We start from the raw sequence: 17,934 nt of genomic DNA on the forward strand, positions 1-17,934 counted from the left end.
TTGACCAAGGACAGTGCATGCAAATAAATGAAGATGCAAACTGCCCATCATCACACATTGTGAACTTGTATCCATGTGTTCGGGGATTAGAACCCACACACGTCTTATGGTGCAAATAGCTTCTAATTATATGTACTTTAGCCGTAAATAGGGACCTTAGAAAGTGCTTCATTATCAATGGAAAGAATGTTTTAAAAAAGCAGTAAATAAAGTCCCTAGAATGAACTACACTTCTAACAGGGTCTTTCTGTCTTGAACCTAGTTACTGTGGAGTGATAATTGCCATTGAATGTTTTTGTTCTTATTGCTCTGAAGACACATCATGCCTTCTTCTTCTTCATTTCCAGTTTCCGGTCTTCTGGATCGGGTTGTGAATCGAGGACATCCGCAGTTGTTTATCTCTCCACCACTCCCTTCCTCCAGTATTTCTTCTACTTTTACTTCTCTCTTCTCTATACTCTCCTTCGCCGTATCCATCCACTTCTTTCTTGACCTCCCCATTGTCTTCTTCCTATTTGTCTGTAAATACTCACTTTGGAACTCTTATCTTCATCCATACCATTTCAGTTTACTGGTCTCTATCTTGTTCTGCAGTTTAAGAAATGCAATTCTCTCTCTGATTTCTAGGTTTCTGATCTTATCCTTGTGTCTTCCCAATTATTCCTCTAAGGAATTTCATCTCAGCTGCTTGGATTCCACCTTCGTCCTGTTTTGTTATTGTCCATGTGCCCACTGCATATGTCAAAACTGGTGTGTAATACATTGAGTACAGAATTTTCTTGCATTTCTCTAGGACGTCCCTGTTCCACACTATACCTGTCATACCTTGGTAAAACCCATTGGCTTGTTGGATTCTCTTTCCGATTTCTTTGTTTATTTTCCCATCTTCTGCAAGTATACTCCCTAATTATTTGAAGCTTTTCACAACTTCTAATGGTCTTCCATTTACTTTTAAATTCCTTCTTTATTACCTCTCGTCATCACTACTGTCGTACTCTTCTCCACACTCATTTTCATTCCATATTCCTCTATATCCTGATTCCATACTTTAACTTGTACTTCCATTTCATCTTCTCCCCACATTAGTATGTCATCTGCAAAGAGTAAGGCTTTTGTCTCTTTGCTTCGTATTTTTTCTTGTACACTCTTGTGGATTTCATCCATGATTAACGAAGAGTATAGGGGATACAGTGTTCTCCCCAGAAATTTTTCTCAGCCGGGTGGTATGAATGAGTAGCCAGGTGGGGGAATACTACTTTAAAAATGAATGAGAAAATTTCAATGTATTCCCCTTAGGCATTAACAGTAATATCAGACTGGTAAACATTAACTGCAAAATTGAACTATTTCAGTGTTGTTATCATGAACAAGAGAAAATATTTCTTTTTCTACCATTACAAAATTGAAATTTACCTTTAGTTTGACGCATTATATGTTGACTCTTCTTTTCTCCTTTGAGGCCTAGTTGTCTGCAGCTCTTAAATTATTGAATTCTGTTGAGTCTGGTCCCTCTAGTGAAATCAGCATCAAATTGTTGAGTGTGGTCTGCTTCAAACGATTCTTCAAACAGGTTTTAACTCTCTTCAAAGCTGAAAATCACCTTTCACATTCAGCTGTGCTCACAGGTATAGACAGTCCAATAGCAGCTAGTCTTCTTCCATTTCCTGTTCTAATTTCATCTTCAGTCTTTCCTCTAATATCTTCTCATAGATCTTTGCTACATGTGAAATGAGGGTGACTCCCCTATAGTTGGTACATTCTTTCTTATCATCCTTCTTGAATACTGGGATTGTCAGACCCTTCCTCCAATCTTCTGGTACTTCTTTTTTCTTCCATATCCCTCAAAATAATCTATATACAGTGAAACTTTGTTAATGCGTTCCTCATTAACACATTTTTCCGCTTAGTACATCATAAATTAAATCCCGATTCTCATTAAATCTATATATAAAAATACCCTACTTATCGCGTCACAAATTTTCCCTATTACCTCTTAGTACGATCACTTTTTTGCTAGGGGCTTTACGTCGCACCGACACAGATAGGTCTTATGGCGACGATGGGATAGGAAAGGCCTAGGAGTTGGAAGGAAGCGGCCGTGGCCTTAATTAAGGTACAGCCCCAGCATTTGCCTGGTGTGAAAATGGGAAACCACGGAAAACCATCTTCAGGGCTGCCGATAGTGGGATTCGAACCTACTATCTCCCGGATGCAAGCTCACAGCCGCGCGCCTCTACGCGCACGGCTAACTCGCCCGGTAAATCACATTTTTCCTAGCCCTGAAAATGTTATTTGATGTCCCTTTTGAAACAAGCGTGATTTCTAAATTGGGTAAGATCCGTCGCCACAGTTGCGTGATTACGGGAAAAGGCCTTAGATTCCTGAACTTAACAGAATAAGTTGCACGATGGGGGAGCAAGCCGTTACCCTCAGGAATGTTCAGTTTTGCTTGCCAGTTAGCAGCAAGATTGCTGAATAACACAGTGTGTATATTTGTGCTTGTATTTCGCATTCCATTCAGATTTTAGAAATTTATTTTGTCTTGAGTAGTACAGTGAAGTGTAGCAATTATTTGTTGCATGATATGGTAGCCTATATCTGGATTAGGAACATATAAACATATCTATCGCATTACAAATTTTCGCTATTACTGCTTACTATGAGTACGACCACATTTTTCCCAGCCCTGAAAATGTTATTTGTCATCCCTTGTGAAAGAAACGTGATTTACAATTTGGGTAAGAGGCGTCGCCACAGTTGCATGATTATGGAAAAAGAGAGCCTATTTGTGCTTGTATTTCAGATTCCATTCGGAAGTTAGAAATTTATTTTATGTTGAGTTCGGTGAAGTTTTGTCGTGTGATACAGTAGCCTATATCTGGATTAGGGACATAATCGTGTGAATTTGACTAGCGTGGTGCATACCGGTATTTGTCTTGTGATAGCCTAGTTATGGATACGGAAAAGGTCTTGAAATTCCTTACTAATGAAGACAAAACTAAAATCTTTCAGAAAGTGGACTGGCATCTGCATCTTTAAGCGCGCGGAGGTCGCGATTGTTGAACTCGCACCTTCGAGTTTCAACTTGATCCTTCTGCTTGGTCAAAGTTTTTCAAAATGGCAGTCAAAGTCATGCCTCCTGATTCCTCCCGGTCGCACATGGTCGAGTGAAACCTTACTTGGATATTTTTATTGGTCCCCATGCATATGTTTTCACATTTGTTGTTTGGTGTTTTCCACACCTTTCAGTGCACTTGTTGTTTTATAAATCCCAGCAGAAAAGGTTTCCATATTTGTTCTCTCGTGTTTTTCACACCTTTTAATACTTTCTTCTCATCTTTAGAAATGGTAGATATAGTTTTCACTGTACCCTCGGACACATGACGTAAAATGCCCTCATGTCAGAATAAATCATATCTAGTGTTTCCATATCCCTGTTGGATAGTATTTATTCATATATTCAGTAGTACGTTTTCTCGCTTAACACGTTCATTTTTGTTATCACCTGCAGAAACGTCTTAATGAGGTTTTACTGTATCTAATGTAACCCTCCTGGTCCTGCTGCCTTTATCATCTTCGTAGCCACCTCCCTCCTCCCATCACTGGAGGTTATCCTCTCATTGTGTCAAAATTTGTCCTGTATATGTCGTTACAAATTTTGTATCTTCTTTCCTGTTTATTTTGCTTTTAGCCAATCCATAAAACACTTTCTTACTTTAGCATCCTCTACAAGGTTTCTGTGAAGTTTCCCCAGCACTTCTGTTTCTCTTCCTGTATAATCTTGTGACATGCTTTCTTTGCTTCATGATACTTTTGCCTACTTTCCATATTTCAGCATCCTATCCAGCTCCTCCATGTTTTTTTTTCCTTTTTCTTTCACTGCATCCTTTACTTTGTTATTCCTCCAGGGTGTATCCTTTTCCTTCTTTTTCCCTGATACTCTGCCGCATGTATCTTCTGCACGTTTTACCTTTCCTTGTTTGAAGTTCGCCCATTCCTCTTCAGTATGGCTAATATCCCTAATATATTATAATGGCATTTAGTGGTCATGAAAGTTTGTTTTATGATTTTTATATATGTAACTTAATTTTGTGTGTGTGTGATATTTTTGGTCCGGATACTGAGGTCATGATTGTGGAAGACACTCTTGAGGAGACTGCCGAAGGCTGCACCAGCACATCTGAGTTCGTACTGTATTTTGGCATCTATGTTAGCAGATTTCAAACTGCATTGTTAACACTTTGAAGATCTTATCAGTTAGTGTAGCATACCTGCCAAGTATTCCGGTTTTTCCATAAAATGTTCGGATTTTGAGTGTGTTCTACGGTTGTACGGATGAACAATGTTATTATACGGATTTTGAATATCCGCGCTTGTTTTCGCTTTCTGCAGTCAAATCCGATTTGTTTGACTTTCAATAGTAGCTGGTAATATGAGATGCAGTGTTTGAAATTCAACCAGTAAATGTATCGATAGTCACATTATCGATTATCACTTTGCTTTTGTCACCTGTTCGATCTCATCTGCTACTTCATTCACTGAGATGTTCCCAAACAAGTAGCAGGCTGTGATTTTGAAGAAAAGAAATCAGTGAATAGTAGCCGGCTGTGACTTTATATATACCAACTTTAGTAACTGCGTCATGCTTCGTAGCAGCTGAAAGGTTTTGTTTGTGTGTGGGTGTGAGTATCATTGGCGGTAGTTCTGAAACTTGTGGAATTTGTGACGAATTTGTAAGCGATTTAGTCATTTTAGCGGTGTTCGTAATGAGTTCAACTAAGAAACGATATCAATCTTTTAGGGAGGCATCATCATCATCATTGTCCCACTCCAGTCGCCCGGATGTGGTTAACAAGCCTCCTCCACTCCTCTCTGTTCTTGCACTTTTCCTCCTCCATTACTTCCGCCACATTCAATCCAGCTTCTCTAATGTCCTTTCAAATCTGATCCATCCACCTTCTTCTTGGTCTTCCAACTGGTCTCTTTCCCTTAACTTCTCTTTCCAATTCCCTTCTTGCTACCCATTCCTTTCCCATTCTTTTTACATTTCTGAATAATATCAGTCTTTGAGTTCATCAATTGGGGGCATGCTTAGAGCATTCACTGCACCTTTTATATTCCATGTCATTGTTCTGATATTCTCGGTCATAGTTTCCTCCCAAGGATCGGATCCTTGAATCCTAGTATCTCTGAAAAAGATACCGTCGGACAACGATACCTATCGGCCAAAATTGCGGAAGTTCCACCATGTACAAATGATCGAGGAATCCACCCCTTTGGTCACAGAAGCAATACAGCTCATACAGCATGGACACATAGACACCACTCTTCAGAAACTAGAAGACATCATACTCAGCACAACGACAGTAGTACCGGCATTTAAGAGGAAAGCCAACCCCTGGTTCAACGCAGCCTGTTACCAGTCCAGGAAAACAACGATTCTATAGCTACACGCAGCGTTAATGTCACCCTGTGAAGCCTCTCTGTGCGAATACTCCAGGAAAAGACAGAGCTACAAAGCACTGATCAGAGAAACAAAAAGGAAATATTTTGAGGAAACAGTGGAGAAGCTTGTAGATGAAGCTAAGAAGAACCCCTTCAAGGTCTTCAAGCCGAGGAATCCAACCTTCCCGAGAGACATTCCAATAGAGATCTGGCACGACCACTTCAGTAAAATGTTACAGTCTAAAGACACTAGACTTGCAATGCTACTGTTGGCCAAGGAAATGTGAGAAGCACTGAGTCATTCACTCAAGAAGAGATAGTAGAAGTAATTGCAACACTGAAACCCAATAAAGCCTGTGGACATGATTTGATTTTTAGTGAGTACCTGCAGAGTTCAGCTCAAATATTAGCAAAGGCATGGACTGTGCTGTTCAGTGAATGTCTCCAGCAGGGGAGAATTCCGGACAAGTGGAGGATTTCGAGGGTTAAAACACTGTATTAGGGTAGAGGGGACCCGAGTAATCCTGATTCCTACAGAGGTATAGCGTTAGAATGTACATTATATAAAGCCCTGGCAAAACTTCTGACCTTGAAACTGACAGCCATAGTGGACAAGTGTATCCCAGAAGAACAGTTCAGTTTTAGGAAATGTCGTTCGACAATCCAAGCAGTAGAATGTCTACAGAACGACATAAATGAGGCCCTTCGACATCCAAAACGGAAACTACACGTTATCTTCGTTGATTATACCAAGGCATTCGACACTATCAACAGAACGAAGCTAATGATGAAACTCGTGCAGCTCGTAGGAGAAGAGAACTCATATACTATTCTGGTGAAAAATATACTTTCGAGGAACTATATTGAAGTGGACGATGCACTTATTACCTCTGACCCGATCGACCAGATGACAGGAGTTTTACAAGGGGACCCACTTAGCTCCCTCCTATTCAACATTGCTGCATACGACGTGGTGCAGGCAATGAAGACAGAAGACGTAAAGGTATACCTGTATGTGGATGATACGGCCCTGGTTTCAACATCGATCACTTCGCTACAAAAAGCGTTCGATCGCCTAGTGGACTTGGCGAATGACAACTATCTCCAACTCAACAGGCTGAAAACGGTGAAAATGACCTTCAAGAAAGGAGAACGTAATATACTTGGGCCAGCAACCATTAAGCAATGTGAACAGATTCAAATATTTGGGAATAACACTTCAGGCACAGGGGAGAACATTTTCTGCACATGTTAAAGATAGAGTGGCCGCATCTCTGATTGCAATAAATGATATCAGACATATCGGGAAGATTTCACTCCGAACAGCAATGGAACTATTTAAATTTAAGGTCATACCCGTAGCTATGTATGGCTTACAGTTAATCTGGGAATGCCTTACAAAAGCAAACTTGAAGGACATCGAAAATGTTTAGGCCACGTATATGAAGATAGTCCTCGGCGTCTCCAAATTTTCCCCATCCAGATTGATCTACAAGTTGTGCAGTGAAACGATGCTTTTGGAAAATCTCTGCCTACAGTTTGGACTGCCATCCATGCCAGCTTATGAAGAAATAGTCTCTGAACACCAGAGGAAAAAGAAAGACATTTGGATTGACTTCTACAGCACAGACGCGATGATGTCAAATGACTGGAAGGAAGCGAACTACGAGCTGAGGCACCTTCTGACAAGGTTCGTGATCCACGGCTTTCATTTCAAAGTCTGTTGCACGGATCGATTCCATGAACCATGTGAAGATTGTAGTTGTTCCTTTTGTGGCAAGCTATGCGATCAATACCACGTGCAATTTTGTGAGAACCGGCGTATGTCGCTTAAGAAATTCTGCTCGGAAGAGAGTTAATACTGTGCAGACTGAGAATTATTTAATGAAATTGTAATTTGTAATCATCTACTTATATACAGTATGTAAGTTTCTCTATGGCCATTGGCTGCAATAAACGTATTATTATTTACATTTCTGAACCATCTCAATCTTGCTTTCTGTATCTTCTGTACTAATGGTTCTATATTTAGCTCTTCTCTGATTTTAATATTTTGTATTCTATCTCTCCTTGTCTTTTTAACCGATGTTCTTAAAAATTTCATTTCTGCTGTTTGGATCTTACTATCTTGTCTCTTATTAGTTACCAGTGTTTCTAGTCTGTATAATACCAATATAAATGGTCCGTTATTGGACATTATAAAATTTCCAGCGAACTCATTCCTGGTTGTCAGTGTTTCGCCCTCGTGTGCTAGGCTGGGCTCATCAGTTGGTACCTAGCACACCTACCAAGACGTATGGCTAGTGCATACCGTGGAGGCCACTGCGTAGGCTAATTGTAGCCACCGGCAGTGCCAATGCACTATGAGACACTCTGTCTCACTACTAAAAATTGATGCTTGCTTGGCCATCAGATGATACAGATGTCAGTTCCCATAGGGAATCTATAATATTTGTTCCGAATAAGTAAATTTATAATACCAAGTACTAGTAGTAGGCCCTACTTACTTTAATTATCGCAGTGATCCATAAATATACCATAGCTGTCCTTTCGTGAGATACAGTTTATTAAAAAACGATTGATGAGGATTTAGCGTTGATGGGACTGGAATTTCTGGATGGTTGATCCGGGAAATCGTTTCTTCGAGGAACGGATAATGCGGGACTTTTACAACGTGATTTAATTACGATGCTCGCGGGACCACGTAATTTGAACGCATATTCCGGGAAAACGTATTTTCAGGGAACGGATGATCGAGGTTCCACTGTAAACTGTTCCACATTATCTGTTCTCCTTCTATGTTCACTTGGCTTCTCATTTTTCTCTTTTCCACAGTGCATTACTACAGTTTTCTGTTTACTAATTACCATTCCAAACTCCTTTAGATTTTCATTCCAAATGTCAAGTCTCCTTTGTACTGTCTGGCTCCATGGCTAAATGGTTAGCATGCTGGCCTTTGGTCACAGGGGTCCCTGGTTCGATTCCCAGCAGGATGGGGAATTTTAATCATCATTGGTTAATTTCACTGGCATGAGGACTGGGTGTATGTGTCATCTTCATCAAGAAGCGCAGGTCACCTACGGGAGTCAAATCAAAAGACCTGCACCTGGCGAGCCGAACATGTCCTCAGACACTCCACTAAAAGCCATACGCCATTTCATTTCTTTGTACTTCCTTTTCTCCCTTTCCCGAAATCACCTGTCGTGTCCTCCCAGGGACTTGAACCCAGGACTGCTATTCCCTCCGAGGATCGAACCCAGGGAACGTAGGAGGAATAGCTGTACCTGATGTATTAGGAATTAGCCTGTCATAAGAGGCTAGGAGTCAGGTATAAGCATACCTAATGGACGTACCTGATAATAATTAAAAGATGTAAAATAATTATATTCATGGAACTGAATAGTCAGTAAGAGTGGAAATCATATTTCTTGCATGTTAGGAAATCTTGAGTAGCAGAGAAGTTTGTCATACAGGAAGTGACTCATGTTGACAGGGCATGGTTCAGCAGCAGAGACGCAGTAGGAATATACTAGAAAGGTCTCTTGGATACGGGCTCTGATTGGCCAGAATCACGGAAAGTGAGGCAGTCACGTACGCAGGTTACCACAAGCTTCGAGAACATTGGGCGTTGGCCCCGGAGGCTATATAAGGGCAAGGAAGCCATTATTCAGGGCTTCTACTATTCACTTCGCGGACCAGTTGTCAGCAGAATCCCTGCCGGTCGGTAGGACGATTACGCAATCAGTAATAATAATAATAAGTATTATATACTTCAACGGACGACTAGTAGACAGACTTCTCGCTCAAGACTTGCCAACATTAAGTCTTTATTTCAAATGTACATAGTGTACATATTGTAGTCAACCTTCAGTATCAGAATATATTAACTTCGTGGAAATCCACTTCTTCGTCTTCCTCCTGATCTGCACCTTAGTTGAAACTTCCCAACCTACACGTTCCAACCGCTCAGGAATGATCCAAACAACCTTCCAACCAATCTGACCTTTCCTAAGAGCTCACCTATAAGCTCAAATCCTGTCTGTCACGACACACCACATCATCTGCAAATACCAAAGCATTCACTTGATCACAACTGATACTCTGTTTTACACGTTTTATGATTTCATCCATCGATATAATAAACAATAATGGCAACAGTGAACTTCCTTGCTTGAGACCTTTTTTTGTAACTTATAAAATGTTTCAGAGTCACCACTCCCCACTTGTACACTGCTTTTACTCTCATGATATTACATTTTTATCTTTTAATTAATGATTTTGGTACATTCTTTTTCAGTAGGCATTCTCATACATGTTTTCTCTTAACTGTATCATAAGCTTTTACCAAATCCAAAAATACGAAGATGATTTCCTTGTTCCTTTCTAGATGTTTTTCCATTATCATTCGCACTGTAAATATGAAGTCTATTGTAGATCTATTCGGTCTAAAGCCGTACTGTTCTTCCTCTAACTGTGTTTCTATTATATCCCTCAGTCTTTTTTCTATGACTTTCTCCACATTATTTTTAGCCCATGTGATAATAGGGTTGTCGTTGTGTGAGCCATCAGTCCATGGACTGGTTTGATGCAGCTCTCCATGCCACCCTATCCTGTGCTAACCTTTTCATTTCTGCATAACTATTGCATCCTATATCTGCTCTAATCTGCTTGTCATGTTCATACCTTGGTCTACCCCTACGGTTCTTACCACCTACACTTCCTTTAAAAACCAACTGAACAAGTCCTGGATGTCTTAAGATGTGTCCTATCATTCTATCTCTTCTTTTCGTCAAATTTAGCCAAATCGATCTCCTCTCACCGATTCGATTCAGTATCTCTTCATTCATGATTAGATCTATCCATCTCACCTTCAGCGTTCTTCTGTAACACCACATTTCAAAAGCTTCTGTTCTCTTTCTTTCTGAGCTAGTTACCGTCCATGTTTCACTCCCATGCAATGCCACGCTCCACACAAAAGTCTTCAGAAACATCTTTCTAATTCCTATATCAATGTTTGGAGTGAGCAAATTTCTTTTCTTAAGAAAGCTCTTCCTTGCTTGTACTAATCTGCGTTTTATGTCCTCCTTACTTCTGCCATCATTAGTTATTTTACTACCCAAGTAACAATATTCATTTACTTCCTTTAAGACTTCATTTCCTAATTTAATATTTCCTGCATCACCTGCCTTTTTTTCGACTGCACTCCATTACTTTTGTTTTGGACTTAATTATTTTCATCTTGTACTCCTTACCCAAGACTTCATCCATACCATTCAGCAGCTTCTCGAGATCTTCTGCAGTCTCAGATAAAATAACAATAACATCGGCAAATCTCAAGGTTAAATCAAAACTTTGGATTGTGATTCCCTTTCCAAATTCCTCTTTGATTTCCTTTACTGCCTGTTCTATGTAAACATTGAAAAGGAGGGGGAACAAACTGCAGCCTTGCCTCACTCCTTTCTGGATTGCTGCTTCTTTTTCAAAGCCCTCGATTCTTATCACTGCAGACTGATTTTTATACAGATTGTAGATAATTCTTCATTCTCGGTATCTGATCCCAATCACCTTCAGAATCTTAAATAGCTTGGTCCAATCAACATTATCGAATGCTTTTTCTAGATCTACGAATGCCATGTATGTGGGCTTGTCCTTCTTGATTCGATCCTCTAAGATCAGACGTAAAGTCAGGATTGCTTCACGTGTTCCTACATTCTTCTGAAGCCAAATTGATCTTCTCCCAACTCAGCTTCAACTTGTTTTTCCATTCTTCTGTAAACAATACGTGTTAAAATTTTTCAGGTATGAGATACTAAACTAATGGTGCGATAGTTTTCACACCGGTCAGCACCGGCTTTCTTGGGAATAAGCATAACAACATTCTGTCGAAAATCGAATGGGACTTCTCCTGTCTCATACATCTTACACACTAAATGGAATAACCTTGCCATGCTGGTTTCTCCTAAGGCAGTCAGTAATTCAGAGAGAATGTCATCAATTCTAGGTGCCTTGTTCCTATTTAGGTCACTCACAGCTCTGTCAAACACTGACCTCAAAATTGGGTCTCCCATTTCATCAGCATCAACAGCCTCTTCTTGTTCCAGAACCAAATTATCTACATCTTCACCTTGATACAACTGTTGGATATGTTCCTGCCATCTTTCTGCTTTGTCTTCTTTCCCTAGAAGTGGCTTTCCATCTGAGCTCTTAATATTCATACACCTAGATTTCCTTTCTCCAAAGGTTTCCTTGATTTTCCTGTATGCAGCATCTACCTTTCCTAGGACCATATAACCTTCGACATCCTTGCACTTCTCCTTCAGCCAGTCTTCCTTAGCTACCTTGCACTTTCTATCCACTTCATTCTTTAATCACCTGTATTCTTTTCTGCCCTCTTCATTTCTAGCATTCTTGTATTTTAATCATTCATCAATCAGTTCTAGTATCTCCTGAGTTATGCACTGATTCTTAGTTGATCTTTTCTTCCTTCCTAACATTTCTTCAGCAGCCCTGCTAGTTCATTTTTCATGACTATCCACTCTTCCTCTATTGTGTTTCCTTCAGCCTTTTCATTTAGTCCTTTTGCAATATGTTCCTTGAAACAATCCCTCACGCTCTTTTCTTTCAACTTGTCTTGATCCCATCTCTTTGCATTCTTTCCTTTCTTCAATTTCTTCAGCTTCAGATGGCATTTCATGACCAACAAGTTGTGGTCAGAGTCCACGTCTGCTCCTCGGAAAGTTTTGCAATCTAACACCTGGTTTCTGAATCTCTGCCTAATAATAATGAAGTCTATTTGATACCTTCCAGTGTCTCCAGGTCTCATCCATGTATAAAGCCGTCGTTTGTGGTGTTTGACCAAGTATTGGCAAGGACTAAATTATGATCAGTGCAGAATTCAACCAGCCGACTTCCTCTTTTGTTCGTTTGTCCCAATCCGAATTCTCCTACTGTATTACCTTCTCTTCCTTGGCCTACCAATGCATTCCAGTCTCCCATCACAATTAGATTCTCCTCACCTTTTACATATTGTATTAAATCTTCTATCTCTTAATATGTTCTTTCGATTTCCTCATCATCCGCTGAGCTAGTAGGCATATAGACCTGCACTATTGTGGTGGGCATTGGTTTGGTGTCTATCTTGACGACAATAATTCTTTCACTATGCTGGTCATAGTGACTTACCTGCTGCCCTATTTTCTTATTCATTATTATACCAACTCCTGCATTTCTTCTGTTTGATTTTGTGTTGATAATTCGGTAGTCGCCTGGCCACAAATCCTGTTCTTCCTGCCAACGTACTTCACTTATACCAACTACATCTAACTTTAGTCTGTACATCTCCCTTTTCAGATTCTCTAATCTACCACAACGATTCAAACTTCTAACATTCCACGCTCCGACTCGTAGAATGTCGGTATCCATCTTCCTGATGATCGCCCCTCTCGTGTAATCCCCACCCGGAGATCCGAATGGGGGACTTGTTTACCTCCGGAATATTTTACGCGGGAGGAAGCCATCATCAGTACATCATTCATACAGAGAGAGCTGCATGTCCTCGGGAGTTAGTTACGGCTGTAATTTCCCGTTGCTTTCAGCCTTGTAGCAGTATCAACACAGCTAAGCCATGTTGAGTATTATTACAAAGCCACATGAGTCAACCATCCAGACTGCCGCCCTTGCAACTTACGAAAGGCTGCTACCCCCCTTTCGATGAACCATTCCTTAGTCTGGTCTCTCAACAGATATCCATCCGATATGGTTGCACCTGCGGCTCGGCTATCTGCTTCATTGGGACATGCAAGCCTAGCCACCGCGGCAAGGTCACATGGTTCGCAGGGGAGGATAATAGGGTTATACCTTTATAATTTTCACATTTCTTCCTATTTCCTTTTTTGAACAATGGTACAATGCTTCCTTGTTGCCAGTCTTAGGTATTCTTTCAATCTTCCATATGGCATTGAGGGCTCGGTATAGCCAGTGTAGTCCACTGCTTCCTGCTGCCTTAATCATATCAGCATTGAATTCGTCTTTTCTACTTGCTTTACCTTTGGTCATTGCTTTCACTGCCGTTTCAAGTTCCAACCATGTTATCGGGTTCTCTTCTTTTTCTTCATCTATTATTTCCATTTTCTTATCTCCTCCTTTCTCCAAGCAGTCATCCTCATTATAAAGTTTTTCAAAATACTTTACCATCACCTTCTGAAGACCCTTTTCGTCATGTACTATGGATCCATCTTCTCTCTCTAATGCCTTGATTTTTTCTTGATTTATTCTTTTCGATTTTATTACTCTGTATAATAGTTTCTGATTTCCTCGACTATCTTGCTCAATTTTGTTGGTAAACTTCCCCCAACATTGGTAAACTCCCCCCAACATTACTCCTTTTCTTCCTTGATACTCCTCTTTACTTGTAGTTTCAATCTTTGGTATTCCACATGCAAGTTTTTCTATCTTATTCTCATCCCTCTGATGCGTTTGTTTTGCTTTTCTGTGTCCATTTCTTTCTTTGCCTTGTTCCTTTTATTTCTTTTTTATTTTGTCTGTCCACCACCGTGTCTCCTTTCCCTTAACCTTTGCTTTTGTTTTCCCATGTACCTCAATTGCTGCTTCCACAAATGTCTGTCTTAAATTGTCCCACTCTTCTTCTCCACTTCTTATTTCCATGTTAGGCAACTTCCTTTTTATCCAATCTTGGAATGCCATTCTTTTATCCTCCTCCTGCAGTTCTCAAATCCTGATCTTTGGTTTATTCTTCAGTACAATTTTAGGGAGGCATATTCTGCTGAATTTCCTTGCTTTACATGATCACGGAAAGGCAAAACATTTGCAGTTTGTTCCATATGCTCATGTGATATAAACGTTTTTCACGGAGGAAGAACAGAAATAGTAAATCATATTAAATCTGTTAAAGTTCTCCAATGCAAAATTTAAGGATGGCAGTCAGAATTTTTTTTTTTTTTACCTTACCTTTTCTGGGGTAGGGCTCTTTATCAGGAATACCATTGCACGCAACATAGTTTCTGTTAGGCACGTAAATGAGCGAATGATGTGGGTAGATTTGTCAGTGGGAGGAATTAGGACAAGAATTGTGTCCGTGTATTCACCATGTGAGGATGCAGATGAGGATGAAGTTGACAAGTTTTATGAAGCATTGAGTGACATCGTGGTCAGGGTGAACAGCAAGGATAGAATAGTGCTAATGGGCGATTTCAATGCGAGAGTTGGGAATAGAACTGAAGGATACGAAAGGGTGATTGGTAAATGTGGGGAAGATATGGAAGCTAATGGAAATGGGAAGCGTTTGCTGGACTTCTGTGCTAGTATGGGTTTGGCTCTTACGAATACATTCTTCAAGCATAAGGCTATTCACCGCTACACATGGGAGGCTAGGGGCACCAGATCCATAATAGACTATATCTTAACGGATTTTGAATTCAGGAAATCTGTTAGGAATGTACGAGTTTTTCGCGGATTTTTCAATGATACAGACCACTATCTGATCTGTAGTGAACTAAGTATCTCTAAGCCTAGGGTAGAGAAAGTGAAATCTGTCTGCAAAAGAATAAGAGTAGAAAATCTCCAGGACGAGGAAATTAGACAGAAGTACATGGATATGATTAGTGAGAAGTTTCGAACAGTAGACAGTAAGCAGGTTCAGGATATAGAAAGTGAATGGGTGGCATACAGGGATGCTGTAGTAGAAACAGCAAGGGAATGCCTAGGAACAACTGTGTGTAAAGATGGGAAAAGGCGAACATCTTGGTGGAATGATGAAGTGAGAGCAGCCTGTAAACGTGAAAAGAAGGCTTATCAGAAATGGCTCCAAACAAGGGCCAAGGCAGACAGGGATTTGTACGTAGATGAAAGAAAAAGAGCAAAACAAATAGTTGTAGAATCCAAAAAGAAGTCATGGGAAGATTTTGGTAATAACCTGGAAAGGCTAGGTCAAGCAGCAGGGAAACCTTTCTGGACAGTAATAAAGAATCTTCGGAAGGGAGGGAAAAAGGAAATGAACAGTGTTCTGAGTAATTTAGGTGAAGTCATAATAGATCCCAGGGAATCACTGGAGAGGTGGAGGGAATATTTTGAACATCTTCTCAATGTAAAAGGAAATCATCCTGGTGGTGCTGCAAACAGCCAAGCTCATGGGGAGGAGGAAAATTATGTTGGTGAAATTATGCTTGAGGAAGTGGAAAGGATAGTAAATAAACTCCATTGTCATAAGGCAGCAGGAATAGATGAAATTAGACCTGAAATGGTGAAGTACAGTGGAAAGGCAGGGATGAAATGGCATCATAGAGTAGTAAAATTAGCGTGGAGTGTTGGTAAGGTACCTTCATATTGGACAAAAGCTGTAATTGCACCTATCTATAAGCAAGGGAACAGGAAGGATTGCAACAACTATCAAGGTATCTCATTGATTAGTATACCAGGCAAAGTATTCACTGGCATCTTGGAAGGGAGGGTGCGATCAGTCGTTGAGAGGAAGTTGGATGAAAACCAGTGTGGTTTTAGACCACAGAGGGGCTATCAAGATCAGATTTTCAGTGTATACCAGGTAATTAAAAAATGCTACGAGAGGAATAGAAAGTTGTGTTTATGTTTTGTAGATCTAGAGAAAGCATATGACAGGGTACCGATGGAAAAGATGTTCACCATACTGGGGGACTATGGGATCAAGGATAGATTATTAAAATCAATCAAAGGCATTTATGTTGACAATTGGGCTTCAGTGAGAATTGATGGTAGAATGAGTTCTTGGTTCAGGGTACTTCCAGGAGTTAGACAAGGCTGTAATCTTTCACCTTTGCTGTTTGTAGTTTACATGGATCATCTGCTGAAAGTTATAAAGAGGCAGGGAGGGATTCAGTTAGGTGGAAATGTAGTAAGCAGTTTGGCCTATGCTGACGACTTGGTCTTAATGGCAGACTGTGCCGAAAGCATGCAGTCTAATATCTTGGAACTTGAAAATAGGTGCAATGAGTATGGTATAAAAATTAGCCTCTCGAAGACTAAATTGATGTCAGTAGGTAAGAAATTCAACAGAATCGAATGTCAGATTGGTGATACAAAGCTAGAACAGGTCGATAATTTCAAGTATTTAGGTTGTGTGTTCTCCCAGGATGGTAATATAGTAAGAGAGATTGAATCAAGGTGTAGTAAAGCAAATGCAGTGAGCTCGCAGTTGCGATCAGCAGTATTCTGTAAGAAGGAAGTCAGCTCCCAGACGAAACTATCTTTACATCGGTCTGTTTTCAGACCAACTTTGCTTTACGGGAGCGAAAGCTGGGTGGACTCAGGATATCTTACTCATAAGTTAGAAGTAACAGACATGAAAGTAGCGAGAATGATTGCTGGTACAAACAGGTGGGAACAATGGCAGGAGGGTACTCGGAATGAGGAGATAAAGGCTAATTTAGGAATGAACTCGATGGATGAAGCTGTACGCATAAACCGGCTTCGGTGGTGGGGTCATGTTAGGCGAATGGAGGAGGATAGGTTACCTAGGAGAATAATGGACTCTGTTATGGAGGGTAAGAGAAGTAGAGGGAGACCAAGACGACGATGGTTAGACTCTGTTTCTAACGATTTAAAGATAAGAGGTATAGAACTAAATGAGCCCACAACACTAGTTGCAGATCGAGGATTGTGGCGACGTTTAGTAAATTCTCAGAGGCTTGCAGACTGAACGCTGAAAGGCATAACAGTCTATAATGATAATGTATGTATGTATGTATGTAATGTTACCTTTTCTGGAGCCAACCTTGATATAGTAAGAGCAGAATGCTTGTTCACTTCATTTTTACTTGAACATAATATGCCATTAGCTGCTGCCATTCATGCTGGTGCTCTGTTTAGGAAAATGTCTACAGGTTCAGAAATTGCAAAAAGATATGGCTGTGGTCGTACGAAAACCACACACATTTTGAAAGAATTGGCTACATATTCAAGAATTGAACTCGTTGGTTACATGTAACGTGAACCATGTTCTTTAGCTACGGATTTGAGCAATAACATTAATGCTAAGCTTTACCCTATTGTCGTCACGTGTTTTGTGGCAAAGCAGGAAAAGATAGTTAGCTCAATGTTGTCTGTCCCAGCCTTGGTGGGTGATTCAACGCTACGTAATATTGGTAATTTGGTAATTTCACAGTTAGTGTTACAAAATACCAATTCAAAATTGTGTAGCGTTCTGTTCCGACAATTCTCCAGTCATGAAAAGAGTTGTAAGAGGAAGGAACGTCTTAAGAAATTCCAAGAGCTTCACAACAAGGAAAGGAAGAAACATGTTTGCACAAGATCACTATCGTTAGGAAGGTGTCTGCAGAGACTGTTAGAGCACTGGGATCCACTGCTTGGTTTCTTTATAGATCAGGTGCTCGTTAATGCTCAGTGTGCATCAGCTACTAGCTTAACATCATTTACGATCCCAAAAGCCATTCCTGGTAGTTCCAAGACCGTGAAAAGAGAAAAGCTACTGAGTCGTCA

General features: G+C 40.3%; 1 protein-coding gene across 1 annotated transcript in view; it reads left to right on the top strand.

Annotated features, from left to right (window-relative positions):
• cactin (cactin, spliceosome C complex subunit) overlaps positions 1–17,934 on the top strand; it is a 197,070-nt gene that overhangs the window by 49,228 nt on the left and 129,908 nt on the right. The window lies entirely within an intron of this gene.

Source organism: Anabrus simplex, chromosome 5, assembly GCF_040414725.1.
Source record: "Anabrus simplex isolate iqAnaSimp1 chromosome 5, ASM4041472v1, whole genome shotgun sequence".
Classification (NCBI taxonomy): domain Eukaryota; kingdom Metazoa; phylum Arthropoda; class Insecta; order Orthoptera; family Tettigoniidae; genus Anabrus; species Anabrus simplex.